The sequence below is a fragment of the Corvus kubaryi genome, unplaced genomic scaffold (assembly GCF_017639235.1).
Source record: "Corvus kubaryi isolate FWS band 111438036 unplaced genomic scaffold, C.kubaryi_AGA036_p1.0 37385, whole genome shotgun sequence".
Classification (NCBI taxonomy): domain Eukaryota; kingdom Metazoa; phylum Chordata; class Aves; order Passeriformes; family Corvidae; genus Corvus; species Corvus kubaryi.
This window is the reverse complement of record NW_024581127.1, coordinates 6,446,385-6,462,040: the sequence shown is the minus strand read 5'-3', so window position 1 is coordinate 6,462,040 and position 15,656 is coordinate 6,446,385. Positions and strand designations below refer to the sequence as shown.

Sequence of the window (15,656 nt, the reverse complement as noted above, 5' to 3'; positions counted from 1 at the left end):
GTTTGATCATTCTTTGTGATGCATAAAATATGTCACAGCTGTACTATAAAAGATATCAGCCATCAGCTAAGGCTGTCATTTGCCCTTGCTGGATTGTATTGGAAAAACACAGTGTTTCTGCCTTGTACTTGTGTGGGATTATTGCTGGAGAAAAAACAACCTATTTAGTCTACATACATATTACCATAACCCCGCTCTATTTCAAAAGAAAGTAGTCATAAAATAAACATGGTAAAGAGAATAGATCTGGTTGATATTTTGTTTCAACATACACCCATTTCATACGTTGTAAGTTGTGAATATGTTAAGTACTGGTCTACATTAAAGCTAGGTTCTACAAAAGGATTGCATATTTCTCTGGGGACTAGTTCATTTCATTTGATTTCTGTTATGCACACATCTTATTTTAGTTCAAAATCTAAGCCCGTGTCACAAATAATATGTATAACAAAAGAACAATGGCAGTAAAAAAAGACCAAAATGTATAAACATTTACTATATTTTCCATTAACTCACAGAATTTTTAAAAAATGTATTTATTAAGGCATCCATACTACTAGCACATTCACCAAAATACATAGAAACTATAACTGCTAGAATTTTAGTAGAATTTAAAGATTTTGTGTCCACTATGTTTGCCCATCAGGAAGCACCTTTATCAAAAATTAATACCTCATTGTTTATTGGGTAGAGAGGAAATTTCATACTCTAGCATAGCAAAAATTGCCTGTTAAAATAACCTTGGAGACTGGCCTTTGTGAACATTTATTAAATGTAGTATGGTCACATAAATTATAATAATTTAATATGGGAGATGTAGAAAGCACATCAAAACGTGTTGGGTAGACCAGTAGTTAAAGTTTATAACAGCTGTTGCATAAAACAGTATCTTTATTGAGATGTAGAGATAGATGTTATTCTCTTTTTCTAGTTTCCTGTGTTTATAGTTTGGAGTAATGAGTTTAGTGTTGATGATTTGAGATTTTACTCTGGGGTCTTTTGGTGCTCAAAATTACTCTAATTTTGAGAATGAAACACTATCATTAGTTAAAAAAGCCACAAGAAAAACAGAAATGCAAGATAAGGAATATTATCAAAAAGGTAAATTTATTCAGATTCACATGAAATGATACATAAGCTGACAAATAACAATCACAGCTTTCAAAGCCATTAGAATCAATTTTACCTGTTGTGTAAATATCTTGGGGCTTTCAAAAACTTTTCAAACTTAAACAGACATATCTAAATGACAGTTTTAGCATTAGTTGCTCAGTAAGAAAATGAAAGTCATTATTTTTTTAATTGAGTTTGAAGAAACACTTTTCACAGAGAATTAACATGCGGCACAACAGACAAAATCGATTAAGGCCCGCCATCTGGCAGAAGTCTAGAAAAGTTGCTGCCATATGTTTTGACCAAGACTGCAAAATAAACTGTTTTATACTGTCAGCACCTCCAGTTCTGTTTTATAAATTACATTTGGTTTTATTATATATATGAAAAAGATTAGGAAAGGTTTCATCTATGACTGGCTGCTTAATTGGAAAACAGACGCTATATAAAATTTTAAAACAGGCACAGGGTGATTTGGGCTCAATTTGAAAGCTGTTTGACAGCTGTAAGTAACAAAAGTGCAAGGATTGCTATAAATTGTTTATTAGGCAGATCTTTAATTCTTAATAGGTTATATTCAAATCATTCTTCAAGATTCAACAATTGTAGCTTTTCTTTGACAATTACAGAAGAAAATGTACTACAAAATTCCTAGGCAGAGGGGAAGAATGTTCATGAAATTCATGGGTAGTATCAAGAAGTGGTGAAATGGAAAAGAAAAAAAAAAACCATATCTTTTTCTTAAAAGGATATAGTTTCATAAAGAATAGATTTTAAAAATCAGTATATATGTATGTTTCTGTTGGAAAAATAACATCTCAGGTTCAAATGAAATTTAGGAATGTTAATCTCTTTTGCAGCTGCTATTTTTGTTTTATGGTATTTTTACAGCTGTTTTTAATTTCTTTTAAGAAATACTAAACCTTTCAGAGTATTCCCAAGTGAAACACCATGGTACAGATAATTGGTTTCATTGCAATTCAGATTATGAACATCATTTTTCAGTTGTTACTTTCAAACTATATACACCGCTAAATCTGTAAGCCATTTTCTTTATTTCAGCTACTTTCAAAAAGGGAGAAAATAGCATAAAGCATCACAAAGCCTTAAAGCCTTTGTGAGGATTTGTGATGCTTGAAAATATTTACTGTCTAAGGAGAAATGTTCATAATAAATGCAGAACTATCTTCTGAGATATTTATGTTTATATGAGATATAAATATGACAACAGATCAATTATTGGTGGCATAAGGCACTATAAATAGACCTCTCTATGCACCACAAAATCCCTTGTATTCTAAAGAGGTCCGTTCAAAGGGAATATGGGTAAAGAAGAATTTTAATTCAGTTTTGTATAAGTTTCATGACAACTACAACTGAAGAGCTGTTAATAAAATCCCAATGTTACCTTTCTCCTGTGCTTTTTGCACGTCACGTACTAGTTTGCTGTCAAAACTCTTGTAGGAAAAACAGGCTTTTTCTCCCACCCTTTTCCTCCCCTGAGCCTTTGGTTAATACAGGGGACAAAGTGCTAAGCAACACCTGGATATTTCTTTTTATCCTTATGTTCAACATGTGGTTCCACATTGTATTTACGACATATCCTCTAAGCCCTGAAGCAAATAAGCTTTTATTTTTCTTTATAGGCTTCTATCTATGTCATCACTGTAATATCAGTGTGCTTCATAAGGAGTAATGAATTTATTCTCAGAATACTCTTGTGAGATCTGGAAATACTTGAATGAATATTTACAATGATAGAATAGAGAGAGGCACTGAGAGGTGTAATAACATTTCAAGCAAAGCAGAAGCCCAGACTGCTCAATTTTAGCCCATGACGTCTTTCACAAGACGGCTCTCACTTTTCCAGAGGATTCTAGGTCACTCAGGTTCATCAAAACTTGCCTTATTGTTGCTCAGTGAAGACCTAACTCATATTGATCTGAATTTGTACAGTTTGATTTTGACCTGAAATTAAATGGAGAACAAAAGTCAAATACCTATGTGATCAAATAATAAAGGACCTTATCAAAACATGTACACACAAGGAAGCCAAGTTCATGCTGCACGTGTAACTTCAACTTTGTCATTTCCAGACTCCAAGTGCTTCTCTTTTGTTGCACATTTCACTTAAGATTAGGGGTAGGAGGCAGTGTCAACATTAATATATTTGTAAAGAATACTTGACAAACATAGAAAATTGAAAATATTTTGGTTTTTGGCAAGCCAACATTGAAATATTTATTCAATATATCTTTTATATATACTTTTTTTTAATCTCCTTGTATATTTACAAACAGTGAGGCAGAAAGGCTTATATCATTCCATATATATATATATATCTTTCAAACCTTGCTTTCTTTCATATTCATCTCCACATAATTAAAAAAAAGAAAGAAAAGAAGGACATCTTCAGGCTTGGCTTTACTCCGTATAGACTGGCACTCCTTTTGGAACTCCTGTGAGCTACAGACACGTGCACAGAACCACAAAGAATATAAAGCAGACAGTTATGACACCAATTACAAAATTCACCATGAATTCATCTAAACCCTTAGCCTGGTTCACACATCAACACCAATTTCACTCCAGCACTAAGAGACATGGTAATTCTCTTAATTAGCAATGATATGTAACTGGCTAAGCCTGAGCTACCAGCACAGTCTGGTGACTATGGTGGACCTGGTCCCTGGTTATATAGACAAGGAAACAATGAAGGTAATATTCAACCTTGTAGAGTCAGATATTGAAGAAGTGCTCAACTTAGTAAGGTGATCAAGGTCCTGTGAGTCACCAGCCCCTAAAATAAAAGAATTGTTTAAAAAGGAGTGTTTCCCTACACACTCTTGGCATCTTTGACCATTAGAAATTTGTAGGGTCAAAGTATTTACATGCAAGATAGAATGAGAGAAATATGGAAATTAATATACATTTTATGAAAGAATTAAGTATATAATGTGAGAAATTAGAATAGAAAATGTGGATTTTTTGCCAATCTTTTAATTATTGCAAAAAAGGTAATATATCACCCACATATTATGTGATATGTTTCAATATTTATAGCAATTACTTCTGGATCAAAATTCTCTTCAGACATACCAAAAGTATAACTTATAAATAGCCAAGATATTTTCAGGAAGAGGTTTGTTTTGTTTTTTCTTTCTTAAAGACAGACTCAATTTATAATTCACATTTTATCAGAAGAAACCCCATATCCATCATTGTTAAAAATAACACATACTTATTATACCTAAAGAAGATTACAGAATGGAGATATTGTGGGCATTTGTATTTTTTCTATCTTTTCACTTTTTGCTATTAACAACATTTGGCATATGGTGTTTCGTAATTTCTTTCACACAAGCAATCAGGTGGTGTTTCTTTTGTTTTATGAATGTTTGCCAGGGGAATAAGAGACTGAACTTTACTCTCACCCCCCCCAAAAATATGAACATATAAAAGAAATTACATGAAAACCACAAAAGCTTGCAGAATAACTCAAGGGGAAATCTCCTGTCTGACTGTTTTCCAATAACTTAACTGAATTTTAAAATATACTAGATTCAAAGGCACAATGTCCTTAGAATCAAACACTAAAGACTGCTCCATTCCTGAAATGATCAAATAGAAATTTATCAGGCAATATGTTTATAACATAAACAAAAAAACCCCAGAACAACAGCAAGAGTAATATGAGAGAGAGAAAGGGGGAGAGAGAGAGAGACACCAAGAGAGAGACAGAGAGATTTGGTAAATTAAACGTCAAGGTAAATGGAAGGAAGATTTAAAGGAAAGTTAATTGCTGAAAGCAAATAAGATTTAGAAATTTACAATAAGATACTCAAGTGAATGATATATATGAAAAGGGACAGGTTTCAAAGCATCACTTGCCAGATTTATTCATTTTAATTGAAGTAGGGGATGACTACTTCGCAGAGCTCATCTATTTTATCAGGTACAATGGAAAATGTAAAGAAGAAATGTAGGGAACCACCTAAGATGAAGTTTGTTCACTTCAACCCATTTTCTACTGCTCTCAAGCCACAGCTTATGAGGGACCATGACAGGGCTTCTGAGGGTTGTGTTTTTTCCTAAGCACACAAAATGTTTCATATTCTAAGAAACATGTTCTTATTCACTGCTTCTTCAATTTTGTACATCCTCCACAGACTGTACAAGAAAATAATATATTCTTCCTTACTGTACCTTAATACTTAGTACTACTCAGTAGTAGTACTAAGCCAGAAGAATAATTTTTTCACAAGATTTCAGCAGGAAAACTTTAAGGAATGAGGAATACTTTAATTTACCAAACTAATAGGTTCTCCAGCCTTACTCAGGGTCTTAAAGGGAATGGATGAGTACAGACATGCCTAAACTCCTCTTCTGATATTTCTAGCTGTTTCACAGGAAATCTGCTTTAACTTAAAAATCACATAGCTAGTTCAGTGTTATGTCTAAACTTGAAGGAATTGTTTGACCTAATGGCTTTAAATTTATTGCCTTGCCCCTTCAGAGCACTGGCAAAAGAACATTTCCCTACATAAGTTACTATTGTTTGGTAAAACTTTTTTAAACAGTGAAGTTCTCCTGAAAAGGTAAAATACTCCCTAATCCGGGACACCACTGTGATCGCAACAGGGTAGAAAATCCCTTCTGATCCTTAAACTGGGTATTCTGACAGAAACATAGCATCTTAGAAACATGCACATAAGATTGAGAAGGAAGAGGGAAGCAATGCCTCTCTTCATTGTCAATCAGAATGCTGAGATTGCTGCTGAGTGCCAGTGGGGGCTATGGATGAATAAGGGTCATGGGTCCCATTGTGTTCATGGAGGCCAGCATGCTCTGAGACCCAGAGAGGCTTCAAGGAGGAATAAGCTCTGGCATAGGTTTGAAAACATATATCCCACCCATTATTCATGCTAGATCGCTTGGTCTTTGATTAGTCCAGTTAAGTTTCATTCAGCAAGAGCTTTTTGGGTTCATCCTAAAAGACAATTTACTTCACCAGAATTAGGTATAATAAATTACACAGTTTCTTCATACGGGGAAAAAAAAAAAAAAAGGCTATCTTTTGGAATCTTATTGCAATTTAGCTATTAGAAAGGCTAAATTACAAAGCCATAAATGTGGTTCCACGGAATGTGCATATAAAAGGCATTGTCAAAAGCTGGTCACATAGCATAAAAGAGCAGAACCAGATTAAGATCTGTAAAATTTCCCAATTTCTGAAATTCATTTTTGTTTACATTTGTGGTACTTCTTCTCTTATGATGATTTTCACTGATACACCTAAACAGACTAAAAGTGAGCAAAGATTACCCCTGCAATCAAGAATTAAGTGTATTTAACAAATAAATGCTAATTTCACAGGAAAACTAATATAGAATATGACATAAATACAAAAAAAAAAAAAAAAATTAACCTTAAAAAATAAAGTAGTACTTACCATTGTTTTGCAGTAAGACCAATGAGGACTTGGTTTTGCACTCTGATCTTCCCAGTTTTTCTTTTGCTAACCCAAACACATAACAATAATCTGTTTAGGTAACATATTACTCTTTTTACACTTGGAAATAGCTTACTACAACAAAGTTACAGTAAATTATTTAATATTCGGCCTAATTTTTCAAATCAGTACATCACAAGCTCACAGATAGCCTACATTTCTTATAGCCCTTGCTTTGATAAGGCGTTAACAAACACCAAGCATACATCCATTGCTTGGGCATCAAACAGTTTATTACAATATCCTAAAACGAAGAGACATTGCTATTTTGTGCCTGTATTCAACTGCTTTCACTCTAGAAGACACTGTCATTAAGGAACCTGAACCCTTTCTGTCTATGCCCTAAACAGTGAGGAGAGAAAAGTTGTTCCCAAATCAGGACATAGTGACACGTTACCTTCTCCTGTAGAGCACAGATGGAAAAATGCATGCACAAACAGAATACCACCTTAAGCTCACCATTTTCCTCATGGCACACTAAGCATAAAACATATTATTCTGGAAGGGGCATTTTGCATTCTTGTGAAGTTCACTTTTTAAAATCAGACATCACGATGCCCATGGCCATAACAGCATCTCAAGGGGGAAAAACCAGCACTTTCTTTTTGTCTGTAAAACCACATACCCCCAGTAAAGCTAAATTGAACAAAACTACCCTACCCTCATGTTTTCAGGATCTTCAAAGAAATAATGTAACAGTAGCCTACAGGTGGTAACATTTTAAGAAAAGTGCATCTGAATGGAGACCAATGATTCCAATGCCTGTTACAGGACAAAAAGCAGGACCCGAAGGAAGAGGAGGTACATGCCTCTATTTAACGTAAGTCCTAGTGTCGAGCTCTTCATCTACAGCAGGAGGTGGCCCCTCCTAAGGCTAAGTGCCTTAAATTGTACATGCACAGTTCAAAAGTGGGGGTCTCTGGGGAAAACTTCATGAGGAAGGAATAATGCTTTTTAAAAAAATTTATTTTCAAGTAAAGTAAAAAGTTTAATTCAATATACAGATGTGCTTTTTTCCCCCCCTTTGATCTCTGAAAAGCTCTGGGTAAACACATCTAACAGCTCTCAGCTGCATTTGTTTAGCTTAGGTAGCTGGAATTTTACAACAGGCAGTTGAAAGAACAATTGGATTTCTACTGCAATTGTTCTGAAAGAGACTGAACAGTCTTTTCAAGCTAAATAGGACCTCAGAGTAGAAATATACCTATTGTAAATTTAGATTAATTGTAATTGAGATAAACAGAACTACTGATGACTTATTCTCTGTAGCTGATTCCAAATTTTGTAAATCTCACGCAAAGATATAAACTGTTAGTATGTTCAAATTTTTAACTATGTATTTTTATCTTTAAAAAATTCAACACACAACAAAATTTATTCCTAGTCACATCTATATTTTTTTTCCTAGCTGGTCAATATCTTAAAGAAATCTGCACAAGTAGCATTTAGGTTGTAGGCCTTTGTACTTATTCCCCAGTTTTCCAGAGTGCATCTGATGGCAATACATGAAAAATTTGAGTTTTTCAGTCAGGAATATGTTCTGAAAAAGGAATAATAATTTCTAAAAGCAGTGGTGTTGTGATAGTGATATGGTGTATTTGAGATGTGTATGCAGGCACATGCATACAGGAGATTGAAATATGTGATGTAGAAAGGCTTTTCTGGCAGCAGCTTGGAGTGCAAATGTAAATCATTTCCTCTTTTTAGCACTTAGGCAAGTGTACAAAATGTTGTCTTACCATCATCTTTAGATCAAATACAGAGCATGTTATGTATACATATGTGTACAGACATACACACATGCAAACAGTGAAATATAAAATGCTTATAAATAAACCCATGTTACAAAATTGTGTTTATATGAATTTACTTTTCCTTATAGCCATAAGTACACCCATACAAACATATATATATGAATGTATATTTTCCATCAAAATAGAAGTAATTTATTGTGCATGTTATGTGTCCTTTCTTCTTCTAAAGTATATTAAAATACCTTTGATCCTTTTAAGTAGTTTGGCTAAAAGTCTATTACACATTTTAGCAAAAGCTGACAGTGAGTTTTCAGTTGAAGATCTTTTCACCCTCACCTGATGTCATTAAAAGTAAAGGACAGGGGGAACACCTCCATGTGGAAAAAAGAATGTGTCAGTGAGAATTATACTCTGGTAGAAATGGGCCTTCTCCCTTTTTTCTTAAAAATAAATGAAATGATTTTAGCTTTTCTTAAACTCAAATGTACAGTAATGGATTTTTCACTGAGTATCTGAGTTCCTTGTAAGTAGATCCTATTGTAAGGATAAAGTGTTTCTAGCAGAAACATAGACCAGATATACCTTAGCACTAAAACAGCCAGACTGTCTTAATACCAGGTCCCTATTCAAAGCACATGAAAGCAATTAAAAAATAATTAGAAAAAAAAAATTAGAAAACCTATAAAAATACAGACCTACATCTAAGCTACATAATTAGCTCTTAAACAAGTGAAATGAACTGTATTGTTGCTGCTGAATTTAGAGAAAAGTGCTGAATAGAGTGGATGGAAATAAGGAAAGAGACAGCTAAGCATAAACTGGTGACACCCTCACATTTGTTGATTTGATGTGTAAGACTCAGGATCATATTTGTCTAAATTCAGTTGTGCCACTTCTTAACTTCTTTTAACAGTAAAACTAAGCAGTCAAAAAATCTTAACTGAAAACTTGTTTGGAAAATATGTGAGAATGAACAATACTGCTGAGAGAATTTGTTAACCTAAATCAGACTTTTTATAAAAATATAAACATTTTTTACACTGATTGTCTTTAGCTGGCATAATGAAGCCATATTCTAAAACATATTTTTCTCTTATGTCAGCTTTCCTACTAATAGGAATTTCAAAAGACATCTCTAATACTGAGCTAACTCTTCCAGGTGCCTTACTTTCAGAGACAGACATAGCTCCCAGGGCAATTATCCTGCTCATCAGTTCTGGTTTCACTAACAATCACACACTGATAAATGGAGACTCACCTGCTCCAGTCTCTGGAACCTTAAACACATGGACCCCCCTGACCCACCTCTCCAACTGCTGGCACTTACCCCATACGCTCACACAGAGAACAGTCAGCCCTTCACCCATGAAAAGAGAAATGGAGTTAAATGAGAAGACAGGACAGACTGCAGTGATGAGGCCACAGAGAGGCAAGTGTTTGACCAGGTAACTGTTCATACAGGACTGGCCCTAATTATTCATTTAGCCCCCTATTTTCCTGCTTTTTTCTTCCCCAAACCTTAATCAGTCTCTTTCCCTGGCCTTGGATATTTCTTTAAGCAACCTAAAATAAGGCCTCCCAAAATCCCAAATGATCTTCCCATCATGCATCCCATAATATGTACAATGCCCCTAGGTAGTGAACCCCTTGATCTGTGAGGTGGCCCATAGAGCCTTCTGTCTGACTGCTGGTGCTGTGTGTTCCAAGGATGTATGCTGCTGAGAGTCCCCTGTGGAAACCCTTGGAGAGATCAGGCAGAGATTTTGTCTCTTTGACCCAGCTATTTGGATTACCCTGCCTAGCCATGTACTCCTGTGCTCCTCTGGGCTTGTGGAAACGGGCCTTTGATGGCCTGGTGTCCCAGCAGATTATTATTTGGGTTACCCCAACCTGCCATAGTCTATGTGCTCCTTTGTAGGTGCGCAGGGGAGTTTCTATTGTGCAACCTGATAAAACCCAATGCAAGGAACTAAAAGTGCATTATTTTTCTCATGACACTTTACATCAGGATTGTGTCCAGACAGTTTTTGAACATTTCCAGAGAAGGAGACTCTACAGCCTCCGTGGGAAACCTCAGTCACCCACACTGTAAAGAAGTTCTTCCTCATGTTCAAGTGGAACTTCATGTGTTTCAGTTTCTGCCCACTTCCTCTCATCCTATTGCTTGGCACCACTGAAATGAGCCTGGCTCCGTCCTCTTGGCACCTTCCCTTTAGTTACTCGTAAACATTGATATGATCGCCTCTCGGTCTTCTTTCTTCATAAGGGAGGTGCTCCTCATCATTTTTGTAGTCCTCTGCAGGACTCACTTCAGGAGCTCCATGTATCTCTTGAACTGGAGAGCCCAAGATTGAACACAGCACTCCAGATGTGGCCTCACCAGGACTGAGTAGACAGGCAGGATCACTGTCCTCGACCTGCTGGCAACACTCTTCCTAATGCTCCTCAGGAAACCTCTGACCTTTTTGACCACAAGTACACACTGCTGGCTCATGGACAGCTTGTTGTCCACCAGGACCCCCAGGTCTTTCTCTGCAGAGGTACTTAAAAACCTCAACAGTTCTGATTCCTTCAACTCTTGAAAAACTTACTAAATGACTTATTTCATGGCTGGCACAGACTAGCAAGTCATTTAACAATATGTATCTTAAAATCACAGCTACTTCCAGAGAGAAGTCCTGCTTCTCAAGTGACTGCTAAAAGACCTGAGATTGCAGTGCAAGATGTGGATCAAATTGTAGTACTGGAAATTTCTGTCCAGATAACTGAAAAATTGTTCCAAGGCTGTGTTATTCCATACAAGTTCTGAATTTATTTAATAGTGAACAGATATGTCTCATAGGTGCAAAAAGAGGTTGTTTGGAGCATTAGTTCAGGCACTTTGACTACACCAAAATCTTTATAGAAACCAATAGAAAACTAGTGCAACTAATACGAATGCAAACAGGTGTTATAAAAAACCAATGCCACTTAGCAGATCACTTAGCATAATATCCCAATTTAAATATCCACTATGAGTATAAGCAATCCATCCCGTAGGTAAGACATATATACTATGATGTGCAACTACCTATCTGAAACAGAAATACAGTGTTTCTCAGAAAAAAGAATTCCTGATCTGTAATTGTGTGACCATTCAACTTAAGCTGGAGACTCAAGACACTGCAGTTTTGCAATAATAGCAAAAAAGAATCAGATATCCCTTAGTCAAATGCACAACATCCTTGTCTCTAAACTGGAGAGACATGGATTTGACAGATGGACCATTCAGTGGATAAAGAATTGTCTGGAAGGTCACGCTCAAAGAGTTGCAGTCAACAACTCAATGTCCAAGCCGAAAGCAGTGGCACTTGGTGTTCTTCAGAGGTCAGTATTGGAACTGGCACCTTTTAACGTGTTTATTAGGACTGAGTTCACCTTCAGCAAGTCTGCTGATGTCACCAACATGCTGGAGGAAAGGGATGCCATCCGGAGAGAGACCTTGACAGGCTTGAGAGGTAGTCCTGTGTGAACCTCATGAAGTTCAACAAGGACAAGTGCAAGGTGCTGCACCTGGGTCTGGGCAATCCCAAACACAAATACAGTCTGGGCAGAAAACAGATCGAGGCTAGCCCTGGGGGGAAGGACTTGGGGGTGTTCACAGATGAGAAGACCAACATGACTTGGCAATGCATGCTGGCAGCCCAGAAAGCCTGCCAGCAGAAACATCCTGGGATACATCAAAACTAATGTGACAGCAGGTCAGGGGAGGTTGTTCTTCCCCTCTATTCTGCCACTGTGAGGGCCCACCTGGAGTGCCACATGTTGGGGCCCCCAACACAAGAAGGACACAGACCTGTAGAGTGAGTCCAGAGCAGGACCATGAAGATGGTCAGACAGCTAGACACCTCTCCTTAGAAGGCAGGTTGAGAGAGTAGGGGCTGTTCAGCACGGAGTAGAAAAGGCTCCAGAGGGAGACTTTATATGAGCCTTCCAGTACCTAAAGAGATTTTGCAAGAAAACTGGAGAGGAACATTTTTCAAGGGCATGTAGTAATAGGACAAAGGAGGATGGCTCTAAGCTGAAGGAGGTCAGGTTTAAGTTAGACAGAAATTCCTTACTGTGATGGTGGTGAGGCACAGGAACTGGTTGACCAGAGAAGTTATGGATGTCTCATTCCTGGGGCTATTCAAGGCCAGGCTGGACAGGGCTTGGAGCAGCCTGGTCTAGTGGCAGGTTCCCTGCCCATGGCAGGAGAGTTGGAACTAGGTGGACTTCAAGGTCTCTTCCAACTCCAGGCATTCTATGATACAAAAATATATGAATGCTGCTGTTTCTTCCTGTTGCATCCTCCAATATAGCAACATCACCTTCAGATTTATCAGGATATACTTTAAATGACTGGATTTCGTTCATTACCAGACCTCCCACAGATGCTAACTTTTGCAACGCTTAGCACTAAATAGATCAAGGAAGATAGAGTTATAAAAAGAATCATCAATTTTCAGAAGTAAGATGGTCTTCCTCAACTGTATATTGTATTATATACTGTATCAAATGTCATTAATTCCTGTCTCCAGCTACTGGGTCTGTAAGAAGCATGATTTTTGATGGGTTTTGTTTGTCTGTGCTTTTTTTTTTCCCTTTTGTTTTTGAAATGCTCTCTATAGCATTGTGACAATGCATTAAAATAAATAGGAAGAAAACATGAAAAGAATCTGTCAACTTTTGTACAAAGTATTTGGTATTTTGTGATATATCCAAAAGGACTGCTAAAGAGGAATTTGCATTCATCTACTAGCCCATGAGATGGAAACATTTTTTCTTTCAGGAGAAAAACTGAAGTTTCTTAGAATTAATAAAAAATTTCTTTCATGGGATACAGAAAGTTTAGAAAAAAACCTAAGTAGATAAATTATTACAAGGTTTTTAAAAACATAGTTGTAACATAAAAGGTGTTTATCCTGATATCTTTGAGTGTGCCATAGGCATGTATTCATGGCCTTACAGAAAATACTCCAGCTGGGGAGCCAGTGTGTTTCTTACTTCTGGGTTATCCCTTGGTGCTAATCCAAATGATTAATATCAAGAAGTTAATGCAGCACAGCCACATGCTATATAATGGTGCCAGATTAAAGGCATCAGGGTGATATAATTATCACAGTCATAAGAGAAAGATTTCAATTAAAGGTACCATAGCAGCATGCAACTAAAAACAGCACAGCAGCATACTAATTAAACTGCAGAAATCCACTGCAAGCATTGTGGTTTATTCTACTTGAGGCGATGAAACAGCCAACAAAGCAGCATAATAGTATCCTAAAATCCAATCAAATAATGCCAATAAAATAATTATACAGTATATTGTAACAATAAAGAGTAAGGTCAAAAGTTTTAAAGTTGTCCTTTGAATGCTATGGACATTCTGTGAACAATTTAATGAAAAAGTAGTTTCGAGATATTTTTTCCTTATATAGTGAAACCAGCCTGAAAGCATCCAAAATCACTTCTTTTTCCTGTTTGCAAGGTATTTTAACTCTTACAGTAATATTTTTATTTTTCTCTACTCTCAGAGGAAAGTAAGCATGAGTTGTGTGCCGTACTACCAGAATACCACAGAAGCTTTGACTATTAGACTGCTAAACACAACTGAGAAAACTAAGTGGGGCAATGGCATCTTATGGAAGGCAATGGAAGATAGTGAGCTAAATGAAATATATTGTCTTCAGAGAAGCAGTTTGGAAATTAGTTTCTGTTTTAGAAGCTGTAGATCACTGAGAAGACTTCATCAAGAACTCGAAAACATGGCTTATAGATAAACGGGAATAGTTCAATCTGGGGATACTCTCTGAGTGCTGAGCAATTACTTTTAATTAAATAATTTACAAAATAATATGAGCACTTCATACATAATGTCAACACTTTTGAGGTTCCCTTAATTTACTATGCAGAAGTGTACAGTATGTCCAGCTCCTACCAACACCACTGAGAAATGAAAAATGGCCAGCAGAACCAAGGAATGTCCTATTCATCCCTGGCAATAGACAGACTTGCAAGTAACTTTCGTAATTTTGGTGGGTTAAACTAAAAGCCAAACTTCCAAGAGGTACTTGCTCACTTCTACCCCTCAGCAGGACAGGGGAAAAAAATAGAGCAAGAACTCATAGACCAGGGTGAAAGACAGGAAGATCACTTACCAATTAGCATCATGGACAAAACAGACGTGGTTGGGGGAAAATTAAATTATTTCCAATAAAAATGTATATGAATACTGAGAAACAAACATTAAAGCAACATCTTTGCTCCCCTAGTCTTCCAGGCTCAACTCAATTACTTCACTCTGGTTTCATCTACTGTCACCCCCTGAGCAGCCCAGGAAGATGAGAGTTCCCTCTATCCCTCCTTCCTCAGTATGCTTTTTCTCTGCTTCATTGCAGGTTTTCTCCATGGGGTTCAGTTCTTCAGGATAAACCTGCTCCAGAATGGGCTCTCCACAGGCTCCAGTTCCTTCACTAAATAGCTAACTGCTTCATGGGCTGCAGTAGGGATATCTGCTACTTCTCACTCTCTTTTTACCCTCCTCCTCCACCTCCTCTCCTTGTTTGTTGTTTTTCCCTTTATAAACATGGTTACATTTAACTACCTTCTTCAGCTGGGCATGATAGACAAATATGAGAAAAGCAGCACAGGACACACCAAAATACTGCAATGAATATATATACCGGCATTGTAAAATGAAAAGACATTATTTATTTTTTGTGTACTTTTTAGACTGCAAAAGTTATTCACATGGCAAAGGTAATACATATGAAAGGGTTATTAACAGAAAAATCGACTAAATCATAGAAATAAGACATTTCCTCAGATGACATGAGTTTGCACCTTGGACACCAGGCTATCTACATGATGAGAAATCACTTCTAAAGTTGAACACTTTAAATAGTTTTAGTTTGATTCTGAAACTGTGTGCACATATGAGAATTGAAAAACAAGTAGAATGGAAATGGCAACCATAAGAGATGCTTGAAGGAAGCTGAGAGTGACATCTCAGGAGCCTTTGAATCAGATGACTTTCTAAATATTTTGTGAATTTTCTATGTTCAATCACCTCAAAGTTCATGAAAAATTCAATAAATAATGGGTATTTCATATGAAAGATTGATATTTTCAAAGAAAGAAAATTTAAGAGAGTTACTTCTCTTCAACAAATAACACAGAAAGAACACATACAAAACCAAAGCTCTGGAAGAGTAGAGATATTCCGGTTCTTTCATTAGATGTTGCTATTTATCTGCCTA

General features: G+C 36.5%; 1 long non-coding RNA gene across 1 annotated transcript in view; it reads right to left on the bottom strand.

The window, feature by feature from the left end:
* Nucleotides 1–1,088: 1,088 nt before the first annotated feature.
* The window catches only part of LOC121668509, an 85,664-nt gene continuing 71,096 nt past the window's right edge, over nucleotides 1,089–15,656 (bottom strand). Inside the window, exons 4-5 of the long non-coding RNA XR_006017406.1 lie at nucleotides 6,566–6,631; nucleotides 1,089–3,081 (exon numbers count right to left, since the gene is read on the bottom strand). This is a non-coding gene — a long non-coding RNA (uncharacterized LOC121668509). The remainder of the gene's footprint in view (nucleotides 3,082–6,565; nucleotides 6,632–15,656) is intronic.